We start from the raw sequence: 7,441 nt of genomic DNA, 5'->3' as shown, positions 1-7,441 counted from the left end.
ACTCTTCATCTTATGTGAAATATGCACCTTCTTTAAAGAAATCCCCTTCCTTACATATGTGTCAAAATTTTATTGCTCATAGTTTTTTTCTAATAAACCTTGTACATTTTCAACTCTTCATCTTATGTGAAATATGCACCTTCTTTAAAGAACTCTCCTTCCTTACATATGTGTCAAAATTTTATTGTTCATAGTTTTTTACTAATAAACCTTGTACATTTTCAACTCTTCATCTTATGTGAGCATTTACTCATTTTTGGATACCCAAAATATCTCATATTTTTAATATTGCTCATAGTTTTTTACTAATAAACCTTGTACATCTTCAACTCTTCATCTTATGTGAGCATTTACTCATTTTTGGGTATCTTCTTTTACAATTTGGATTTATCTCCTTCCTACACATGGATTGATGCTATTGGCCCATAGGAACCTTAATTGGACCATAATCCAAAAAAAATTTCTGAAAATCTAGACCCTTAGACTAAGGTTCTTTATACCTATTTCCAATTAATTCCAATTGCACATTGGAAAATTCTTTTTGAATTTCTGTTTCAGGGGAACTTATTTTAATAAGATAAGTTATTTTTCTATCCAAAAATATTCATAATCTGAATATTCTCTCTCTAGAATAATTTTCTCTCTCTAGGCTAAAACAGTTAGAAACAAGGTCTTTATATTTCTGAAGAGGGATTGATTACAGGGGAAGATACTAGACATCAAAAAGGGGTTGGGGGAGGAATCTTACAAATAGGGCTTGTTGAGAAAACTACACTGCCTATCACCAAACAACATTGCTTGTCTGTATCTTCCAATTCCTCTCCTATCCATTCTTGAGTAATCACTTCTCTCCAATCTCAAGAAGCATTATTACCTATTTTCTTTACGGAATTGACCTGTGCTTACCGTGAATCTCACACGTACACACACACGTCTCTCAACAAGACAGATTGAGAGACAACAAGCTTGGAATCCCCTAATCCTACAACACCTGCTGCTTTTCTTCCAATCTCTTCATGAAATGCAAAACAAAACCACTAACACAAAACTCATAATCACTTGACAACTCAAAATTAGAAGAGTAATCGAAAATTGCTATGTTCATGAGGAAGCGACAATTCTTCTTAGATCAAAAAGAAAAAGAAGAAGCAAAATATAATCGAACTCTGTTTTCTTTTTTTTGTCCCCCATGTTCTTCTGAATCTCCTTGCATCATCACGATCAGCCTACTCTTCTTATCATGTGCATGAACTTTCCATGGCTTTCATAAAGCTAACTACCCACCTATTCTTTCATATGGGCCAAACCAAACTACCAAAAATCTATCTAGACCATGCCCCCTAACTGCCACTCATGCAAGCACGTTATTGAATGCAAGTACATATGAGTGAGATTTCATCAAGTAGCTTCACTACTTTCATCTACACTATTGACAAGAATATATTGGTATCCTAAAGACCTACATCACTGGCATGCTTAGTGTTGCTAGTGTGATCAGACCTTCCACGTCGTAGCACCACCTCGGTACAACCTAGTAGCTCTAGTGGTGGTAGTGTGATCAGACCTTCCACGTCGTAGCACCACCTTGGTACTGCACGTGTGAAGATGGCTGGCTATAACCATCGGAGTATCTGTTGCTGAGAACAAGAAGATCAAGCTTAAAAGGATGGTGTAAGGTGAGAAATCGAGTGAGTGAATGAGAGAGAGAGGAGAAGGCGCCAATTGAATATAGTAGTAGAGCATGTCTTTAGTCTTATGTCTAGCAATCGCTCAGTGGTTGTGAGTTTGTACTGGTTCTAGAAGTAATACAAGAATAATTTTTCTCTCCTCTTTGTATCTATGTAATTTATGCATTATGTTGAATATATATTGTTGTAACATTGTCCTAAGAGATACATTGTGTACTTAAGACATAGAGAGAGAGTAAGAGAGTTATGTGGTAGTGAAAGGGCAAAGCATGAGTGTGAGAAGTTCCAAGCAGAGCGGTGTTCTGTGTGTCCACACGTTGTCGTGCCATGGCACGCCTATGGTGTGAAACCATGCATATGAGACCATTAAATGCAAATCCAGATGCATGGGGTTAAGTGCCATGACGAGTCATTATATGATGCCTGAGTACATATGTTCATATTGTAAATGAGGTTCAATAAGACGAGCTGAGGCTGAGCCAGGTCTCAAAGCCTCTGACAGTGTGGTGTGAATCGTGGAGTTTTTATGCTTATGGAGAATTTTGGAGATAGCAGAAACCCTGTGCCTTGATAGGACTGGATTATGCTTGTGGGTTTGACTGCTTTTACTGATTCCATGAGATGGTGAAATGCTCATAAGCCGTGTCTATCATGGTTGAGTTGATATTAACACTGAGACAGAAAACTTTTATGGTATATAATGCTCGTGGTCATGATCATATGCTTCTGATGGCAAGGTCATATGTGTAATAAGGATGCCAAATGAAGCTTCTTTTGATGTGGCGTTGGAAACACCCTTAGCAAAGTTGTGGTGTGAAGGAGTTTGATTTTTTTTTATGGTTATCACTCCCAAAGAGATGCATGGAATGGTAGGCGCAGCGTGGAATTTCAAAATGGAATAAACGTGTTTTCAGCTGCAAAAGGTGGTGGGGCGCCGATTTCCTTGCGGGAAAACAAGGAAAAACCAGAGTGTGGGAGAGGAACGCATATCAGAAGGGAGTCTGCAGAAAAAAGAGAGAACCAGTCTGCCAACTAACCAGAATGAATAAAATCGAGGAGGCCGTTTCTGTTCATGTCATGTAGGATTTCAAAATACAGAGGAATTCAGGTTGCATCTAGCGATACGCCTCTTGTATTTTCTGACAAATAAAGGTTCCCGGCTACTGTAATCAGTGTGCAATTCTGTGTAGCGGTCGGGTCAACTGGCGGCTCGCCACCATGCTGGTTTACCAGGATCTTCTGTCAGCGTTCTCGACTGTTCTGGCAATTGTCATTGGGCTGCATCGCGAGCAAGTCTCCAGGCAGGTAGTTGTGGATTTCGTTGATCGAAATAGTAGTGGATGTGATTAGAAAATAAAACAAGGAGAGTGTGACAGCTGGGGATTTTGTCATGGTGGATTCTCTTTTATGACTCTGGGTATTAGTCGTGTCATGAAAACTGCTGCTGTCAGTATAGTATGTAGGAGATGAGAACTCCTGTCTGACTCGTTCCCTTACAAGGAGCTTTTGAATGGGATCATTTCGGAAGTAAATGGAAAGTGGGTTGTGAAAGGTGCAGTTGATGTTGATATTGGAGCTAACCCCTCTGCGGAAGGTGGAGAAGATGATGAAGGTGTGAGTGACTAAGCCATTAAGGTGGTGGACATTGTTGATACTTTCAGGCTTCAAGAACAACCGTCTTTTGATAATGAAGGATGATGCGTCTTTGGTTTTCGCCTACTACAAGGATGGGGCAAGTGATCCTACCTTTCTCTACTTTGCTGACTCTTTGAAAGAGATGAAATGTTGACGGGAGTTGCTCCAGTTTTGGATTCATTTGCATCTTGTGGGTTTTGATTTTTTTTGGGGTTTTGGAACCATAAGATGGTTGGTTTGGTCATGTATATGAGGTGTCTATGTCGGCTTTGATTTTATAGTTTTGTTGGATGTTGAGCCTCTGATGCTCCATGATAGCCATGTGTATCTTTCATGTGAACACCATGAGGAGATTTTCTGGAGTGCAAAGCCATATGAGATGAGACAAGCCATGTTAATGTCAGTTTTTTATATGTATCATGTGTCCAATATTGGCTTTGAGGATGCACATGTATAGTTGGGTACTTGGTCTTTGATGGTACTAGCTTCTGTTGGTGGTGCTCCTTGAAGAGCTATCTGTTTGGTTTCCTTGCTGGATTTGAAAGCTACTCTCACAGCCAAAAGACTCGCACTTCCCCAGCGATACCGCCCACGTCACGACAGCTTTGGTGAACCCGACGTGAAACTGCTGGGGTGAGAGTGTGGTGAAATATACAGGGAAGCTATGGCTGAGAATTCTGAGGGTCAGGGTGAAAAGATGCAGGGGGGAAGAGAGCTTGAGCTCTTGCAAGCACACACACACACTCACAAAACCCTAATAGAGAACACACAAGGTGAGAGGCTGAAAATCTTCTTCTTCTCTACTCAACACTCAACACACCATATACAAGAATAAGAGTACACACAATATGAAAGGTACTCAACCAAATACATACACGGGTTCTCTATAGTGTGAACCCGACTAAATGAGCTGGCGCTATAACTATGCCAGTCTCTAGAGTGGCTGTCACACAGCCTGTCATCCCACTGGCCGCATATCACCCAAGATCTCACCAACCATGCCAGTGGTGTAAGTGCGGGGCCTATCCCCCAGGCGGGTCATCAGTGTCCACCGCCTCACTAGAGCTCGATATCTCAACACTCCCCCTCGAGCTCAACTCCATCTCATGTACACCAAGCGAAGCCCTGAATCTGCGGAGCTTCTCTGTACCCAATGCTTTGGTGAAGATGTGAGCTACCTGATCCTCTGTGCTGACATAAACAAGGTCAAGGTCTCCTGCCAAGACCTTCTCTCTGACGAAGTGGTAGTGGACCTCTATGTGCTTCGTACGAGCATGAAAGACTGGGTTCCTGGCCAACTGTATACTGCTAATGTTGTCACAGAAAATGACAACTTGTCTATCCATTGATAGACCCAAATCTGCAAGTAGCTTTCTCAACCAAGCTACCTCACATGCTGCCATAGCAGCTCCTCTGTACTCGGCCTCTGTACTCGATAAAGCAACCGTAGGCTGCTTCTTGCTGCTCCAAGTCACAGCAGCACTCCCCAAAGAAAACATGAATCCACTGGTAGATCTTCTATCTGAGATACTACCAACCCAATCAGCATCTGTGTACCCATGTACACATATCTCTGTCCCAGTCTCATAGAATAGTCCACAATGTAAGGTAGACTTCACATACCTCAGTATGCGTCTCACTGCATCCAAATGCGGTTTCCGTGGAACCTGCATAAACTGACTCACCAACCCAACAGCATAGCTCAAATCTGGTCTGGTGATCGTCATGTAGATCAAACTTCCGACTATGCTCCTGTACATAGTAGGATCCTCCAAGATCTCTCCTGAATCTGCACTCAACTTGCCATTCTGATCCAATGGCACAGAAATAGGCTTACAGCCTGTCATACCATACTTGGACAACATGTCCAAGCCATACTGTCTCTGCAGTAATCCAATACCATGTGGTGACCTAATCACCTCAATGCCCAAGAAATATCTGAGCTCCCCCAGATCCTTCATCTCAAACTTCTGTCTAAGCAAGATCTTTACATCAAAGATCTCTGCATCATGGTCCCCCGTAATGATCAAGTCATCTACATAGATGACAACAAGAACAACCCCTCTATCACCATGTCTCACATATAATGAGAAATCTGCATTGGCTACATGAAAGCCAATAGTGACAAGATATTCAGAAATCTTGTCAGACCATGCTCTTGGTGCTTGCTTTAAGCCATACAAGGCTTTCTTCAACCTGCAAACATGCTCGGGGTGACCCACATCCTCATAACCAGGTGGCTGCAACATATACACCTCTTCTTGCAAATCCCCATGCAAGAATGCATTCTTTACATCCATCTGATGTAAAGACCATTTCTTAGACGCAGCCACTGCTATCACAACTCTCACCGTTGCCATCTTGGCAACTGGGCTGAAAGTTTCCTCATAATCAATCCCATATGTCTGCGCATATCCTTTGGCTACCAATCTAGCCTTGTACCTGTTTATGCTTCCATCACTGTTATGTTTAACTTTGTACACCCACTTGCATCCAATGGCTTTCTTGCCTTCAGGCAATTGCACTAAATCCCAAGTTTCATTTCCATATAGTGCATCCATCTCCTCATCCATAGCTTTCTCCCAACACACATTTCCAATAGCCTCATCAATGCATGTGGGCTCAACAACCTGCACAACCTTTGCCATATATGCATAGTGATGTGCCACATAACCATCATATGTAAATCTCTGCACAGGGTTCTTCACTCTCCCTGATCTTCGCAGCTTTTCATTCATGGCTTCCATAGCCTTCTTTACACCAGGTGTTCTCATAGCTGGGATCCCAAGCTCCTCATCAAGGCTCATATCTGAGCCACTAGACTCTCCATCAACATGAGAATGCCCTGCAGAAATGTCAGGCATACCAAGGGGCTCAACCACTTTCTCTTTTCCTTTACGTGTTGTACTAATCACATTTGCAGGACTGGTATTATGACGCAGCCTGCCACTCCATGGTCTATCAACAGACCCACTAGATGAGGACTCTCCTGGTCCACTCAAAGACTGTGATTGCTGACCTGCATTCTGTGCAACCACACTTCCACTGACATCAGCCCCAACCGCTTCTTTTTCAGCAGCATACCAGCTGCTCATCTCATCAAAGACAACATCCCTGCTTACCCTCAACTCACGTGTAGCAGGGTTATAGCACCTGTATCCCTTTTGCTCAAGGGAATATCCAATAAACACACATTTTTCAGCTTTTGGATCCAGCTTGGTTCTCAGCTCATCTGGCACATGCACATATGCAATGCATCCAAAAACTTTCAGATGAGATAAATCTGGTTTTTCACCAGTAAACCTCTCCTCTGGAGTTACATCATGTATGGCTGCAGTTGGAGTCCTGTTCATGATGTATACTGCTGTAGAAACAGCCTCAGCCCAATAGCAATGCGGCATATTTTTCTCTTCCATCAATGCCCGCGCAATCTCAGCAATGTGCCTGTTTTTCCGCTCAGCAACTCCATTTTGCTGCGGAGTGTATCTGCATGTATACTGTCTCCGAATTCCATTCTTCTTCAAAAATTCAGAGAACTCATTGGAGAAGTATTCTCCCCCTCCATCTGACCTTAGGCACTTGACATATTTTCCTGTTTGCTTTTCAACCAAAACTCTGAAATTCTGAAAGTGAGTGAAAACCTCACTCTTCTCCTTCATGAAATATACCCACACTTTCCTTGTGTGGTCATCAATGAAAGTGACATAGTACCTGCAGCCTCCCATAGACACGATCTTCGTAGGACCCCATACATCTGAATGCACAACATCTAGTGCATTTCTGCTCACATATCTGTTACGTGGAAACACATGCTTTGTTTGCTTCCCAAATTGGCATGCTTCACATATTTTCTGCATACCTTCCACTTTAAATTTTGGCAGCCCTGTCACAATTCCTTTTGTCTGCATAGACTTCAATCTCTGCACATTTACATGTCCAATTCTTTTATGCCATATGTCTGTGTCTGCAACAACTCTTGAACCATTTGCAAACATTGCAGCACTCATTTCAGGCATGTCTACATCCAATGTAAACATTCTGCCCACTCTGTTGCCTTTTGCAACCAACCTGCACTTGTCTTTGAAATCTTCAACATAACACCCATCAGGGTTAAACCG

At 42.3% G+C, this 7,441-nt stretch overlaps 1 pseudogene; it reads left to right on the top strand.

Moving 5' to 3' along the window:
* The first annotated feature begins 2,906 nt into the window (after positions 1–2,906).
* LOC147614945 (translationally-controlled tumor protein homolog) lies at positions 2,907–3,477 on the top strand (annotated as a pseudogene).
* Positions 3,478–7,441: the final 3,964 nt, after the last annotated feature.

Source organism: Cibotium barometz, chromosome 41, assembly GCF_041138505.1.
Source record: "Cibotium barometz isolate CiBa-2024 chromosome 41, ASM4113850v1, whole genome shotgun sequence".
NCBI lineage: Eukaryota > Viridiplantae > Streptophyta > Polypodiopsida > Cyatheales > Cibotiaceae > Cibotium > Cibotium barometz.
This window is presented reverse-complemented; position numbering and strand designations above follow the sequence as displayed.